General features: G+C 38.6%; 1 long non-coding RNA gene across 1 annotated transcript in view; it reads left to right on the forward strand.

The window, feature by feature from the left end:
• The first annotated feature begins 2,419 nt into the window (after positions 1 to 2,419).
• Positions 2,420 to 17,613, forward strand: part of LOC147252357 (uncharacterized) — a 71,659-nt gene continuing 56,465 nt past the window's right edge. Inside the window, exons 1-2 of the long non-coding RNA XR_015118751.1 lie at positions 2,420 to 2,739; positions 3,269 to 3,333. This is a non-coding gene — a long non-coding RNA (uncharacterized LOC147252357). The remainder of the gene's footprint in view (positions 2,740 to 3,268; positions 3,334 to 17,613) is intronic.

Genomic DNA, 17,613 nt, shown 5'->3' on the forward strand with positions numbered 1-17,613 from the left:
TATCGTATGACCACTAATTAATCAAAGGATGGGAACAAGTTATCTTGTTTTTATGAGGCCAAAAATGTGTCAAATTGTAGGAGTAATTTATATCTCTGGCCGCAAATTAAACAAAACAAGGGATCGTCTTCTAACTTGTGGCCACAAATTAATCAAACTTTGGGAGCAAGATATATCTCCTGACCAAAAAACGTATCCAAGTGAGGGAACAATTTAACCTGACAACACATGAATCTGATAGTGGAAAAAAGTTAAGGCTCCTAGGCACAAATTAATAAAATCAAAAGAAAAGCTTGTGTTGTGGCCATAAATGTATCAAATTTTGGGAACATTGTGGCCACGGAGTAGTGAAATTGTGAGATCCCGTTATATTATGTGACCACAAATAAATCAAATTAAAGGAACAGGTTACATTTTGTTAACACAAATGATTCAAATTGTGGGGTCAACCTATCAGTGGTTTTGGGTCGAAATAATGCATGAAACAATCACGCATAAAATGTGAAACGTTAATAATTCAAAACTACGTTAGTGGGTTTAGATTCCGTCACAGCAATGGAACGTATTTTGGATGCAAGTGCTTTTAATGTTCCTGCACATACATAAGTTTTGTGCCTGACTATAGATTGTATTGATTAATTCATTGTAATGTCAGGCAGTCAAGGGATCAATGACATAAAAAAGAGGGTTAACCTGAATTTACAAGTCCTCTCATATGCAGGATAATAATTCAGTTGTAAGGCGTAGTCAAAGCAAACACATGAGCTTTTTCTTCGTGTTTTTCTTAAATATTACATAGTTTTGACGGGTAATGCTCAAGAAACGACCAGAAGCCTGATGGGGAAGAGAAGCAGTGGTAGGCAGAGACAACATGCCCCTGCCACAAGCTCATGTGGAAATCATACAAAGCATCCTGCAGGCAGCAGCTTCATTTTATAGCTTCATCTATTACCACACTGTCATTGTTAATTGTCTTCTTTTTACCTCTGCAGGATTCTCTAAATTGGTCCTATCGAATGTGACAGGAGGAAGAGCATTAAGCATCTGACAAGATGATATCTAAGTTCAATTTCCTACTCCTCACCTGATTTATACCTGCAGCACATCATTTTCCTTTCTGTCATAAAGACCTCTATAAATCAGTGGTGCTTATGGAAGCACTACAGAACAGGCCCCTGGATTTGTATCCCCAGTGTTTGCTATTAGGAAGCCATTACAGCCACATTTTCCTCCTTCAAACAAAAATGATCAAATCTAATACTGGGAAGATTAGAGAGATAAAGAGAGAAAGCACTGGCAGAGCTGTTCTGCACAGCCCCCTATCTAAACAATACGCTCGAAACCCAATAAAAACAGGCCTTTTTGCTGGTGACACCATTATCCATCTGTTTGGACAAAATTGCTGTATCATGGTATAAATCTGCGATACAAGTGACATATCCTCTAAAATAAAAGGGAACATTAACTGCTCTATCTTCTAGAGGCCATGGGACTCGCTGGCTATAAGCTCAGTCAAGTGTGATGGCAGTTATACTGTGTTTTACTAGACTGCAGACAATTATACTTTGCTCCTTTCCCATAAGAAGACAAACTGCCATGGCTTCAGCTGAAATGATTTCAAATAGATTTTCCAAAATGTCTGTCGGCAGATTGCTTCCATACATTATTTCACTTAAATGGAAAGAAAAAAAGAGGGAGCAAATCCACAAATCAATCACAACAGCCCACTTTACCAGATGGAGAGACGAAAGCTTTCACTGAGTTTGTGTGCGTGTGTGTGTGTGCGTGCGTGTGTGTGCGTGTGTGTGTGTGTGTGGTGAGGACCTGCAGACAAGGACAGTTATAGGATGTGCACCGTCTTGTCTCTGCTGTGTGTCTCACTCATTTTGAGGGATGACAGGGAGTAGTTACTTTCCTTGGCGAGCTGGTAATGCTGTAAGGGAATCATCATGCATATTGAACTGACTCTCTGACTTCTGGCTTCACCCTGTTCATTCTACCAATCATGTGGAAACCATTAACAGGAAATTTAAAAAAAGAAAAAGGAAATAAAAAACAATTATTTCATCTGTCAGCTAATACATTCATACAATGAAAAAAGTTTGTCCAGAAGATTGCTCTCATTATTAGTGAGTACTATTTTGTAACAGACATTTGTCATGTGAAAATATATTCAAGTGTAACGATAAATAACTTTGGAGAAATGCATTTAAGTATGAAATGCAGTGTATTGGCGTCATGTCTTTATGATCGATGTGCTGTTCTTAATGTAATGTAGGCTACGTTCTTCAGGAGGCTTCATCAACAGCATGTTTTGCATGGATTTATTCATATTTTTAAATTACAAAAATTAGCAACTAGCCCGCAAAATGCGTTTGACTGAGCATATGAACATGATTGAAATGACATGATGAAAAACAACCCGTTAGCATGTACAAGAACAATTTGCTAGCTTGTGCTGACATGAGCAGTTGGACCAGCAGTTGAGTCGATGAGGAGCAGGAATGTAGCCACGTTTGCTAGTTAGACATTGCTAATGCTAACGCTAGTTTCCCAAACTAGTGGAGTGGGGGCTTTTACCGGGAAACAATGTATATTTTAGTGTTCATTTAAGAAGCTCTACTTGCGGGGATTTTTTTTTTTTAAATTTGTATTTTTAAGTGACTGTTCTCATCTTGAGCTCCAGCAAACGGCCACAGTGCGAGGAAAGGATGCTACCCCATTCGTACTTAAGCAAAGGTAGGTAGCTGGCTTCCTGCTGTTGTGTGGCTGCTGTCAATGAAACTAGCATCGCTGGAATTGCTGTTGCGTGCTGTATCACTGAGGTACACAAAAGGAGTACAAATACTTTATCACGTACTTTCTTGATTACCTTTATTACAAGCAGGTGTTACTTTTTACATATAAACAATGGTGGAAAGAGTACTGATATCTGTATTGACTTCCGGGTAAGTTGCTGTTACATCAGTAAATATTACTAAATTACAAGTAAAACTACTGCAAGGTTAAAACATGCCACGGTTTTAGTCAGTTTCCTTGTTGAGGTTAAATGCATTTTAACTGGCATTAAACTGAAAAGGGTTTTAGAACATATTTTAGGTTACAAGTGATAGGAGTTAAGGCATCAAATACATTACTCCCAAAGTACACAAAAAATTGCTGACGCTATCATTGTGGTTATGCAGAGAGAAAAAAACAAAGTCTTGAGAGAAACCGAATGATGTTCAGTAAAGTGGTTCTATGTGGGTCAAGTTTGTCTCTTTTACAGACAGGGACCATGCTGGGCTACGGAAGGACACAACTCCTTTTTGTTGATCTAATGCATCCGCAAGAGTAAGTGAAAACTTATTTCTAAAAGCTGGTGTTTGTTCACATGTTTATTGTTTATCTTTGTGTGTCTTGTGTATCTATCTTCTTTAATTTCACAGGGATTGCACAGTAACAGCACAAATCAGATTTCATGTATGGAGATTGAAAAAACACAAAGTATTATGGAAAAAAGAAAAATAAATGAGTCCGTTTCAGCCTCAGTGAAGTAAAAAGACTCAAAACGCCAAGTTTGTACACATTTTTGACCAGTGAATTTTCATGACAATTTACATGACCATACAAGGTCTGAAACTTGAGCTACACATTTGAGACAGTGAATTCAATGTCAAAAATTTCCACTCTATATTTACTAACAGTAATGACAACATATGTGGTTCGATGTAGCACAAATACCTCGCCTGCTGCTTGAACAGACAGTAAGTGAGAATATATAAGCTGTTATCACCCAGTGGCAGGTAATGTGGCCCAGAGAGCTGACAGCACACACAGTGGCACATGACATCCTTGGATGTTTTCTTTTCTTGTCGCTTAAATTCTGCATCATTCACTCCTTTTTAAATTTTTACTGTTTTCATTTAGTCTACCTTTTCTTGTTTTTGATCATCTTGCGACTGCGGTGACATTTTTAGTCAGCTTAGAAAAGCCATGCTACAGTCGCCCCTACATCATGGGTGTTTGGACTCAGACACATGATGCAGGAGACCATTTGTTAGGGATTTTATCTAAGACTTTTTTGCTGGCAGACGTGAGTTTCACAAGGTGATGCAAGGGGAGATGGAGATGAGTATATATAGCATTTTGGCATGTCCAGGCAAACAAGTATCTTCAGTCGCAGCACAACTGGCACAGCAGGCGCTAGATATCCTTAACACGCTAAAAAACTGGTTCGAAATCACGATGAATGTATCTACCACATTAGTGACAATCTGGCAGAGATTGGAGGTTGGACAGAAGATAAATACAGCAGGAGTTGATGATGAGGTTGACTTCAGTAGTGAGCATAAGGGTGAGATGAAAACATGGACAGAAGAGGGAGAAAACCGGAGCCTTGACAGTAATAGTATACAAAAAACACAGTTTGCTATGAAGTTTATGGTTTGGTGCAACTGTGGTACGGAAACAAAATTTAAAGTTACATCTTTCTGTTTCTAATTCAGTCAATGAGGCTGCAACTAGCTGCATCTCACCCATCCCATCCATCCATTGTCTTCCACTTATTCCTACATTAAGGGTCGTGGGGGGGCTGGAGCCTATCCCAGCGTCAACGGGCGAGAGGCGGGTTCACCCTGGACAGGTCGCCACCACATCTCACCAATAAAGTAAATTTACTGAATTACACTAAAATAAATTCATACAGTACTTTTAAAATAATTTCTGCATATTTTCAATAACCACCGGTCAGACACCGATTGGTTAAAACGATCCTACATCTTCAGCCCATTTCTTTTTGGACAGAATTCAACGTGATGATAAGGAACCGTGAAAGATTATGTTTCTTTTATTTAGAGGAGGAAAATCAGTGAAGCAGCTCTGTAATCTAACTGTTGTTACAATTCAGCAAAAATTTCTGCACATTTGTGGCAGTTTTTTTGTGTGTGCATATATCCATCTCACACACAAATGGATCCACACAGATCAGAGATGGATTGAGTCATGCATGGTTGTTTGAGCCAGCCAGAGCAAACGTAATAAATGTGCATGACTATAACGCTGAATTGTAGCTGTGTCTTAATGTGTGCGACCGCTTCCTCAGTGGTTGAGAGATGCTTGTTATCTAAGTTACGGTGCTGTAAATTGTCTGCCTGAGTATCATATTGTGCCTGTTGGGTTACATGTCATAGAGATTAGACACATTCCAATGGAACATTTTCTATTTAGACTTCGTGTGCACTAATCACCATCTCATAAGAGTAAGGATAATAGTTAATTCAACTTTCTCATTCCTGTAAAAGAAAAATGATTTTTTTTTTATTGTGGTCGCGCTTCCTTTTCTCTCTCTGTGAGTTTGACCTCGCATAAATTCCCACAGACACCCCTTGTCTGCTACTGGAACAGAAAAAGCATACACTTGATTCCATAACGGGAACGATTTCAGGATATTGTAATCATAAATGTTTTTTACTCGAATCTGAGAGCCTACATTGATTAACCTCTCCAGAATACACAAGACCAACAGAATCAGTGCTGCCGGACTGAATTCTCTGTTATGATCTTGAGTCTGTCCACAGAGATGAAAATGTCACTCCGTTCCAGCTGTTTCTGTGACTTGCTTTTTTTTTTCATTTTAATTATTGACCTTTGAAAACTGAAACATGAAAAAAGGCTCACAAATTTCTCTTAAAATGTAGGAATTAATGATGACTTTGATGGAGATTTTTAAACAATCTTACAGCAAACTTTTTAGCACTAAAATTTATTTCATATATTCTGTGTGGAATAACTGACTGCGGTTTTAAGTGATCAAAAACAACTCTATACTTACGTTTTAAAAGATTTAACATCTGAAGCGTCACACATGTAGAGACCGTGAGTTTGTGAACGACGAAAACCAATACGGAATTGTTTAACCTCAGAATGTACCAACACGCAAAAAAAGATAAAACCATGAAGACAGTACTGTTATTGTTCTGTTGGTTTGTTTTACTAGCAAAAGACGTGTGCGGCACTTTCCAGGGATATTATCCTCATTCTCAGTGGAGGAGTTCAGGCCAAGGAAGAACCATTTTCATTTTGAGCGCACATCCATTACACATGCCCTTCTATTTTGTTATCTTTCTGTGTAACAACCTGTTGTTAGCTAAAACACTGCAGGACGATCCATAAAAATCACCAAATAATTGTTTGCTAAACACTTAATACTGTGCAGATTAACACTCACAAAGATTTATTAAAAAAAAAAAACCTGAAATAAACCCAAATTAACAAATAATGAAACGTTGTTACGATTTAAGCCACTAATTGGCATTAAATTGTTCTCATTAAATTGAGTTATTAGTTTTATGGTAGGTCATAAAACTGAACATATAGCTGCCAATCCATCTATTGCACTTTTTTAAACTTCAAGGATGAATTTATGAAGAAACACAGAAATGGCACTATTGATTGTGTCCTTGATGTTATAACATGTGATGTTCACCACAAAAACGTCCAAGAGTCTGCACAATATAGAGGATTTATGGAGTATCCTGCCTCAGATGCTCACTGGGCCTTCTTTCAGAAATAAAAATAAATAAATAAAAGCAACACATCTGTGTGTCAGTGCACACTGCAGAAGCTGGCAGTTTAAGATGACATTTTAAAAATAAATACAGTTTTTTTTCCCCCCTGTTTATTACATTGCCAACAGTATGACATCCCCCTAGACAACATTCATGAAAGTAATTATCTTAATAAAGCCCAGGAACAAAAACAATCCAGAGCTTCTTCTTTGTGGACATTAGCCTGTTGGCACCACTGTGCTATGACTGTGCGCCAGATACTTCTTTACAGGGATATTCCCTGTTGCCAACCATAATTAATTGCTTTACAGTCTTCGAGGCCATAATGCTCATCAGTTATTAATTAGAAATTCATTTTACTGAATAAATAATGCTCATGATTGATGATGAAACTTATAATTAGCTTCTTGGAGTAATGCACAGGGGAGAGAGCCTTTACACTTGAATCCAGGCTATTAAATAGTGCTCATTTAAGGGACCGCTATACCTCTTGTCATAAACCTGTGCTGTCACAGTAGCATCTGGGTTCAGGGAGCAGTAACACAAGTTGCAGTTCACATGTTAGACTGCCTGCCCCGACTCATGATCCTTCATTCGACTCTTTTGTTCCAGAAAACTAAACCATTTATTCTCAAAGTGTCACGTTAGAACAGAAAAAAACCCTTCAAGCTCAAAACAAAAGCCTCAGCAAAACAGATTAGGATATTTCTAATCTGTGCCTCTCAACATTAAAACACACACACACACACACACACACCGGAAAAAAAGAACGTAACACAACAATCTCATGGGTCCTTCCACGCGTCATACAGTCTTTTTAAATGACGAGAGAGAACTGTGAAAACTCAAGCCATCTATGGCTCACTATTGATTTTACACCCAACCGTTGTTGATAGCCTTTTTGATATATTTTCTTGCAACCACCAATCCCTTTGGAGTTTTGTGGAAAATAAACCAGTCAATATACACCTATTAGGATTTCTTGATCTGAGCCCATAAACCTATGCTGTTCAGAGCTTCCGATGCTCATTGCATCATAATAGCGAGGAGACCAAAAGCTATTACTTTTGGAAGATGAACCATCTGCAACTGAATAGCTTTCTGATATACTGTCGTTTTAGGGCAATTAACGTGATTGACCAGTGGTAGAAGGGAAGGTACTCCTCAACAAAAATGAAACAGCAGCTGATGACGGTGTAGCCTCATCAAGCAGCAATACTACTAGTCTCTTTCACCTGTCATCATGTGTGGGACTGAGCAATGGTAAACCCCCACTCTCCTTGCCTTGCTAACCAGTATCTGTCCTATTAGCAATTTATAATGGAGATCAAGAAGTAGTCAGCGGAGAATGAAGACAACTGTCTGCACCCATTCCTAATTGGCTTTATGTTCTCTTTCTGATAAATGGCTTGCCACTACTATAGAGCTCTGTGGTTTTTATTGCCCTAATAGGACTCAGTAACTAGATTTACTAACAGATAACAGGTCAAAAAGGACATAGAGAGCAAAAATGTTAATTAATATCAATAATGGCCAATTATTAGTTTGACAGAGGGATCCAAGCTAGTTGTGTGCTCTAATGACTGTGAGCTAACTTGAAGGGAAACACTAGCGAATTAGCATAACTGTGTGTGCGCACTCCACGGAGGTGCCCAGCAAACATCTGTTATGTTAGAAATTCAAATAGAATTCCTATTAGTAACCCTGGCTGGGGTTGCATAATCAGTCATTCTTCTTTGGCCATTTTGGAGGCACTAACAATGCCCCTGTGACTGGTGGAACTCCTCCCTTTGGGCTTTCCAATCAAATCTGGCCCCATGTGGACCAGGTCCTAACAACAGACAAGGCAACGTGGACTTCTGAGGGGAGCTTTGTGCTCTGACAGGAGCTCAATGTATCCACCCATGACACATGACTGAAGAAAGAAACTGTTATTTATTTTTCAATTCAGCAGATTCATGTTCAAGAATTAAATGTTAAAATATAGGTGTATGACCTTCTGGGGCAAAGATACGAAATGATAATACTTTTCTGGCCATATTGATTTTTTTTATTTTTTTTTTTTTGCAATTGTACCTCAGAACAGAATAGATACATATGGTGATCTACTGTAGGATGGTTTCTGAATTAACTGTGAGGTCATCTGAGAGCAGGAGCTTCTTTGGAATATTGAAAACTGAAACAAATTCAAAAATCTATTTTCTCTGTTGAGCAAAAAAAAAAAAAAAAAATGCCAGTCCTCTGTATCTGAAGGGAATTACTACTAATATGGATGCTCCAGGCATCTTGTGTTCTTTTGTTTTCAGTGTTTGATGTTACACTAAGTAAAAAGCATCCAAAGACAAGAAGCTCCAATCTTAATGTTTGTATATACTGTTTAAAAAGAGAAGCTCAGCTCTCTGGTTGACATTATAGAGTTGCTTCCTGATTTAAGCTAGACCACAATTTAAGGACAAGAAATGGAGAAACGAGGGCTGAGCTTTATCGGGGTCCCTTTTCCTCCGTCTGCTACCTCGGCAACACAATTCAACAATTGCTTAATTTGTGGCTGTATTTAGAAAAGAAATGAATAATTTTATCTGTATGTATTTCGTGGGGTTATTTCCATCTCAGCTTAAATTCAAGGGGGTTGTAGTCCTGTTTTCTGCTCAGATTTAATGCCATTGCAGTTATTCTTAATGTAATGTTTCCTTTGCTAGCCATGAAATAGTGCAAGACTTTTGTCCTGATTTACAACTTAGTGTGACCTTCTCTGTTATAATCTGAGCATGTAATTCCCTCTGGTGTAATGGCATGTTTGATCACAGGAGCTACCCGTGTCCTGCCAGTCAACCAGAGGTTACCCCTTAAGGGCAAAGTGTTCTCAATGTGGTTTAGAGCTGCAGCAATTATCGATTCGTAGATCAAAAGAAAATTGAATCGGCAGCCACTTTGATAATAATTTCAGTCTCTTTTCAAGCAAAAACATCAAGTATGTGCTGGTTGAAGATCCTTAAATATCAGGATTTGCAACAGTTGGGACATTTTTTTCGAATGTTCTCGACATTTTCAATGATTTATCAATGAAAAGTAATCATTTCTTGCAGCCCTACTGTGGCCATACTTTTAATGTCTACAGACATAACTATTCTTTGGAAATGAATAGGCTGTCCTGATGATAAACCGGCTCCTTCATACCAACAAGGTGGTGCCTACATGTGATTTAATATAACGTGGAAGAGAATGCAATGTTTTACTTTCCCACCTTTTTCTTTTTACTTAAATTTGATTCTTTGTAGTTTTTCAGTAAGTCTTCATATTTCAATTGATGTCTTTGCCCTGAATTAATATGTTTTTTTTTTAGTTTTTTTTTTTAAATAAAGCAACATATGGTTGGTGCACAGTGCTGCATCCAACAGATTTGGGTACAGTATACATGAGTGGGCGACTCCATGTTTGTATATACGAAGTGGCTTCAGCTTTACGCTCCTCTCCATTCCATGGCCTCGGGTGTATAAATTTAGTTGATTGTTTTTGTTTCCCTTTCTTAATTCATTGCAGTCGGATTCCTCTTTGATGCAGTTCTGTTGTCCCCCAAACAATTGAAGTGGAGACAATGGAGGCATAATGATAGATCCGTGTACCCACCATCTGTAAGAGCAGCTGCTCCCTTGCATCTGTACAATATGCTGGAGCGGGGAGCCTCGGTAATCTGCATAATAAGGAGAGGGCTTATCTCAGTCTAGTTAATAATCACAAGCAATCGATGCACTTCATTCCCTCACTCCTGACTGCTGAAAGAAAAAAAAAAAGAGCAAAGTTTTGGTATGTTTGCTGTATCCTCAAGATAGGCAGGGGTCAGTGCGTAATGCCAATCTGTTGATTTTGCCTGGAGCTACAGATTTAGTCTGCACTCGATTTCATCTTTTCATGAATACCATAATTACAGCAGGACACAGAAACCGCTTCTCCCCTTCTCATTCCCTTATAGGATTTATAGCCTCCGTGGCAATGCAAGATCTCATGTCAGAACTGGACGTATGGCTCAAAGTCTGTGTTAAACATGGAGCTTGCGTACTGTTGATAGGAGTCTCACACTGTATAAGCAATATTCTCGCACTGGCTGGAAGATTGGAAGGCCTTGTGAAACACAGAGGGAATTTACCCCCCCGCTTGAAAAGCCTTTTTCAGACTGCCATGACCATAACACCATTCTGATTTCGCTCTTCATAATCTTGTAACTTTGTACTGACTTTTAAGTGTACACTACTTAATTGACTGATAATAATTTTCACATTCAGTTGTTAACCAGACTTGCAGAAATAAGAACAACAATATTAAACAAATAAGCATCTGATTTCAGTGGAGTTTTGATATTTAATTATGCGTTCTATGAACCTTTACATTCGCCTAGAAGGTTTAAAAGTCAATATTTGGTTTAAATACTTGTTGACAACCTGAGAGTACACAGTCAATGTATTGAATCCTTTTCCTGCGTTGTCCATGACATCGAATAATTCTCCATACCTTTTAATAAATGCCTTCGGGTTTTTGAGAATCAGTGTGTTATTATGTTCTTAAACAAACCCATATCTAGTCCACTTGGTAATGGCTCCTAAGAAGACACTAAATTGATTGCATACAAAGTGTACAATATTATTGACTAACAAAGTATCCCCTTGGTATCATCCTATTAAATATGCTCATTAAATCAAGTCTATGTAATAGTTTGCAAGTGCAAATGAAGTAGAATGCACCAAAAAAGATGCATTAATTGTTCATGTTTTCAAGTACTGTAGAGGAAAATTCTATTTAAATATGCTCAGTGCTGTTGAAGAAACTCTTTATTTGGGGAAGCGAACATCAAAAATATTTGATTATAAAACCTGAGAAAAATATGTCCACTTTGTTTATGTATAATTAAATTAGTGTTTTTTTTTTTTTACTCACTGAAGCTGTATGAATGTTCAAAAAACAAAAAAGAGAATATGTAGTGTGCACTGAAAATTACCAAGTACTTCCCATGGTTCCTGATCCTCCTAATTAAGCATGCATAATGTTACTCTCCCAGCTGCTATGCTTCTGAAATTCACTTGGCAGGTGTATTGAGCCCCCCGGTGCGGCCCAGGGAATGCGAGTGGTATACGAGGAAGTGCAGGTGTGACATGTTAGGAGGAGTCCAGGTGCTTATTGAGTTATCACAAGCAGCCACTGCACGTTTGATTTATCGCCTGGGATTTAGCATTGCCATAACTGAGCAGCAATATATCAGACAACAAAATAAACGCTCAGAAAATGCTACTGCCGTGATAAGTTACATCCAGAGCGCTGTCAGATGGCTTGATGATACTGCTTGTGGAGAACCGACATTTTCTGTTGAACTTAACAGAATAAATCACAAATGCACAATTTTTAGCCAAATCAAAGTTTACTCACATGGTTAGGTTACATCAGTGCTAGTCAGTGCAGTCACACTGAAAGTGCGTTAAGCTCAATTAGCATCCATTAGAAGTATTCTTCAGGTCCTTATCATACAACGTGTCCTCTCTGACATGAATGGCATGCTTACCTCCTCATTCTTGAGAGCCTTAAACTCAGAATGAGCCAGCCGGTCTCTATGAGCACATAAAAGGTACCCAGATTTATGGGAGGGTTTTAATCCTAGACTCAGGCACCATTTGATAAACAAGCACTCTTTGCTTGAGGCTAAATAATACTCTTTGAGGTCCTGATTTACAATGCTGTGAAGGATCCATTTGTGGTTCAGCTCTGAGGCATGCACCTCTGTGATTGGTCATCCGTAAGTTCAGAATTTGGGCTCAGATCAGCGGCTCACAAGCTTGAGGGTCTCTAAATGGACAAATGCGTAAATGATGGTAGGTTCTCACTCAAGAGTTAATAGATGAAGAGAAATGAACTTTTCAGAGATGTAAAAGGCTCTTAGATTTAACAAAATCCTACCCAATTCCCTCTGATTGAGGTTATATCTGAGGCAGCGTGCAGCCAATCTAATATCCCTGGCTTTTTAGAAGGGAACTCATTGGGGTATTGGTCCACTACATGGACTCCTAAGAGATCTGATTAGAGGGAAACCCTTCAATGTTTTACCCTCACCTCCTCCATAATAAATCAGATGCACATTACAAATGCCTAAATTCATCTCACATTTCCCAGCTTGACATAGAAAAATATGACCAGTAAGGGGGATAGATGCTCAAAATTACTAATTGCATTTTTTTAATGATTCTTTTTATCAAGTGACTTAAAATATTATAGGCCCACGTGCATCCAGTGTGCTATCCTATCAAGGGTGGACCATGTAGATCTAAAACTGTATTTTTCACAGTAGTAAATACAATACTAAATAGCAACAGGAAAGTAATAACATCTTTTTGGTCACAAGACACATAAAGATACAGTATTTCAAGCTCTGTCAACCCTGATCCAAAAAATAACATTTTGTCCAGATCATCGTCAAATATTACAACAAGACCAATAAAATTAGCTAAATTTTAAATGTATATTCATTAGCGTGTAGTTAATAAGTTTGATTTTGAATGATAGAAACACTTATGTTTGGATAAACGCATGGACATGTTGTAAAAATACCCTCTAAATACTGAAAGTACAAATGCGCACATAGCAACATCACAAAGATTACACGTCAATCATAGGAAGGACTTGTATGAGGCAGTATGAATATCTCAGGCGCTGATTTTAAATATGAAAAAAGTATTTTGTGGTAAAACAGAACATTTTGGCAACACACCAAGCCAAATTGTTACTTTGTATCTCTGTATTCCATTCTTACACTTAAAAGAAATATAAATCATGGTACAGCAGTATTGATAAATCATTTAGTAAACTGCTGTCAAATAAAGAACAAGCTAAATCTCCTTCGCTGACATGCACAGGATCGTGTGTTTACAAGTTCTCGGTGCGTGACAGAAAGTTCTCTAGCTTGGATATTAACCAGTGAATTAACTGCTGATGATAGCATCAAGTTTCATTAATGAGATAAAATCACAGATCATTTACCTCATGAGGATTGCTGCTAACAAGAAACGTCCCGCTTAATTCGTACGAGTTTAGGGTTTTATTTTTGTAATGTTGAACATCTCTCTGTGCATCATATGGGAGCATGCTTGTTGTGAGGGCTCTGGTGATTTTCAGCAGCCTATATTTATCCCGGTCCTCTCGTGTTGCAGCCTATACATCAGACTCACCCTTTACAGACCTTAACTTAAAAGCTTCACACCTGTGAATGATATGTTTATCTCCATATCAAATGTCACTAACATAGTTTCCTTTCTTAACCTGCTTCTTTTAGCTTCAGTCATTGGATGAAATTAAACACCTGAGTGGGAGCTAACTAGCTAACTCTGGCTTGTTTAATGCTTCATAGAAATCAAATGCTGTCATCTATGTTAAGCCTTTTCTTTTATTTGATATTTATGGGGTTGCGAGGAGGTCGTGACTTTGTTTGGTCATATTTTGACACATTAATTGGACTAAGGGTTTTTCATCACAGCTGTTGGGAAATTAAGAGGAGATTGAAAGCCCCTGATGCCTTGTAATTACTGTTTCATGTTGTGTAGTCTCACTTGTAACAGCAGTGCTCTCTGATAAATGGGCAATAAAAGCAATAATACAGCGCCTCCTATACAAAAGAGTTAAGATGGCTCCTTTTAAGTTGATGTCAGGAGAAAGCAGCTCAGTTGAAACGATTACAAATTAAATAAAATATTTACATCCGCGCAGTTGTAATGTCAGAATAATTATGTTAACGCTGCTTTGGCCACAATAAGGGAGTAAGCCGATTAGTTTTGGCAGTGTAGCAGCATGCTAGCAGAGGAAATGTTCCGCCCATTGTGCTTCAGAAGAAAGGCGTTGGAAACAAACCGCTGTCCTTGATATCAGCTGGTTAATCCTCCCCTTTTAGTGGCTTTATTGGTTCATTCAAGAGGGTCTTTTGACATTCCCCCTGCCCTGTTAAAAGGTGACTGCATCTCAAGTGAAATCTGGAGTGTTCTTTACACAGGCGGGGAGCCCCATGTGGCTCCTGCCTCCCTGTGGGCCTGTGATTTTCCTGCTTTAAGTGTCTACTGTCAACACTAATTTGTCCCACTCCTCCTCCGCCCCCTCCAGAGGGGGACGCTCTCCTAAAGTTTTAATAAAAGATCTGCTGTGTTCTGTGGGTGAGACAAGAGCTTTAAAAGCCACAGAGGCAATAAGATGCCAGGTAATGATTACAAGGCTTCAACAGAAGCAGTTACCAATACCACATACTGTTTTACACAGCATACTGCAAGCATGTGCTTCAGCTAAAGGCTATATCCTCCTCTACTGGCATCAGCAAATCAAAGATGCAGTCACAGCCGTAAATGATTGAAAATGAGGGACAAAGTCATAGTTTTAGGCTCAAGACTTACAGACTCATCAGGCAACTCTGATGTAAATCCTGCACGATGTGATAGTTGATCTGTATTTGCCCTTTCAAACTGCTATCTATAAATAAATATAAATATAAATCTATATTAGATGCAACTCAATTGAATCACTTATAATCATCATAGAAAGTCTTAAATTGATTTTGTAAAAACTTTTTGTTGTGTAAAAGTTGGAGTTTATTTTTTCAGTTCCCTCGTTTTGTGTGACTTAATATGTTTCCCTCAACTTGTTGGTGCCTAATGCAAACAGAAAAAGTCTTGTAGCCTTCTACATCCCTCTGTGCATTTTCATTCATCCATTTTCCACAGGATTAATAAGAGCCACATGATTGCAAATAATAGTTTCTGACATGTTTTGCTTGAATACAGTTTCACAACTCGACAAAGTAAATTGCTCCATTTCATCTGCCTTTGATGGCAAAAGGAAAATCAATGAAAAAGGTAATTTCTCTGCTGCCATTTAACCAAATTCCCATCTACCTGAATGATAGGTCCCTGGGAAAGCAGTCAGTAGACTTTCTTTTCAATTATCCCGGACTTGTTTACTTCGTGTTTTGTGCACTCGAGTAGATGTGAACATACAAATCTCATATGGGTTCTGCTGTTGTCGAAGAAGCTAAATACAATTTCACTTCTAAGGCTGGCTAGGAACCGTGCAGGAAATTGTTCAATATCTCAGTCGAAGTCCAATTTTCACTGCATTGTTTTGTCGCACGGAGTATTGTAGGGTTATGGTAATGTAATATGCATAATTCATACACCTAGGGCCCCCTCCTCATTTGTGATTCGGCTGTCCTGCCTGTTCATCTGAAGCTGAATTAATGCTACATTGTCCATTAGGCGGCCATAACACAGGGCAATACTGTCACACACTCGGGTTGGACTGAAATTCCCTTGAGGCAAATGGTATTCTTCATTTCCCAATATTTGTACGCAGTCTATACAAGAATTGCTTTGCAAAACACAACATTTCTCATTTTGGGTCAATACTGATATGTTTTAGACTGATGCAGAGATAATAATTCTCCATTGTAATTGGAAACTGAAGGTTTGTTTTTGCACCGTCCACGGTTTGCTTTTGTGCTAGCTGTGTTAGCTGGTCCTATTCTCAGGTGGATCATTGGTTGTGAGAGCACAAAGAGAACGCGTTAGATGTGGCTTGTTATCCTCTCCAGAGTTCACTTAGAGAGCCCCAGACTGCTACAATTGTGACCTTCATAAGACACTGTCTCCCTGCTGGGAACACACACACACACACACACACACACACACACACATGCACACGAACATCCACTCCACAGCCGGCACTCATTGGGTCATGATGGGGCTAAGCAGCCCCATTAAAGCATGCTCATCTAGGCTGGGATCACGTGCACCAGGCATAGAGATGGACTCAAGCCAAGAGGTCCTTGGTTTCTTGTTCTCTCTGCCCAAATAGGAAGTGTAGTCTTAAGATACACTAAATTAATGTAGTTGCTTTTTTCTGTGCTACATCTGTGTCATCTTTTCCTCAGGATACCATTCTTGTGGTGTTTCAAGCTGAGCTGGGTGTATTATAAATCCATTTTTCGGACATGCTGTGGTCAGTTTAATGATCATTATGTGGCTCAGATGGAAAAACAAGGGAATAAGGTGAATCAATGATCGATTTTACAGCGTGACTTGATTCATGGCTAGTGCTGTGATAAATGGCCATGTTATCAAGCTTGCGGGTAACTTTTGTGAAATTTGTATGTTGTGTAAGGAAACTCACAAGACATTTTGCTTTTGCTATGTTTTAATTAGCCTTAATAAGCTACTAAGTCATTTGGCGCTCTTTTCTGTTGTGTTAGCTAACGACTTACAATCATGCAGCAGTTTACAATGTAAATGTAAATATGATGCATCTCAGATATTAATTACAGACTGGTACAGCTGTGCTCTCCCAATTCCAGATTTGAAATCCCTAAACGCTACATCTCTGAATGCTTTTTATTTAATGAGTTAAATGAGATTCACATTCCTATTTCCTTGTGGGATGTAGCTTTCATGCTAGCTCTGTAAATGCATGTATAAAACTAAGTTGAGAATCCCTCTTTGATTGTGGCTGATGAGAGGGCAAGTTTCACCTCAAGGTACTGAAGCAAAGAAATAATGGTATACTACACCCCGTGTGAAAAGCAATAGGAGAACGGAGGGGGGTTCACATTAAAAGTGTCTCTCTAGGTAGCTGACATGACGCGACTAGTCAGACGTAAATAATGACAGACGGAAACTATCATGAGGTCTGTGAAGCATCCGCGTGCTGCCATCATTTTCTGTCTAACCTTGCATTGCCAGCAGCTCACCAGCTCGGGAGATCATTTAAAAAGCAGACTAACGATGCTGCCAGACCCAACACCACGCACGAGGATTTGCATTCACTTTAGATCAGCGAAACAGATTTGATTTTTGTCATAACTTAAAGCCATACATAATTTTCAATAATTCATTGAAAATATTCTTTTTAAACACGCGTTTTATGCGCTGATTCTAAAGAGAGGTGTGTCACATTTCTGCTACATGTACGTTTGCCAAACTACTGCTCATGAGCTAAATAGGATTCATTTTTCTCTTTAAGTGGATATGTCACTTTTTGAGTGAGGCTAAAATGATGA

The sequence above is a fragment of the Aulostomus chinensis genome, chromosome 12 (genome assembly GCF_037954235.1).
Source record: "Aulostomus chinensis isolate RoL2024-O1b breed Wild chromosome 12, RoL_Achi_v1.0, whole genome shotgun sequence".
Taxonomy (NCBI): domain Eukaryota; kingdom Metazoa; phylum Chordata; class Actinopteri; order Syngnathiformes; family Aulostomidae; genus Aulostomus; species Aulostomus chinensis.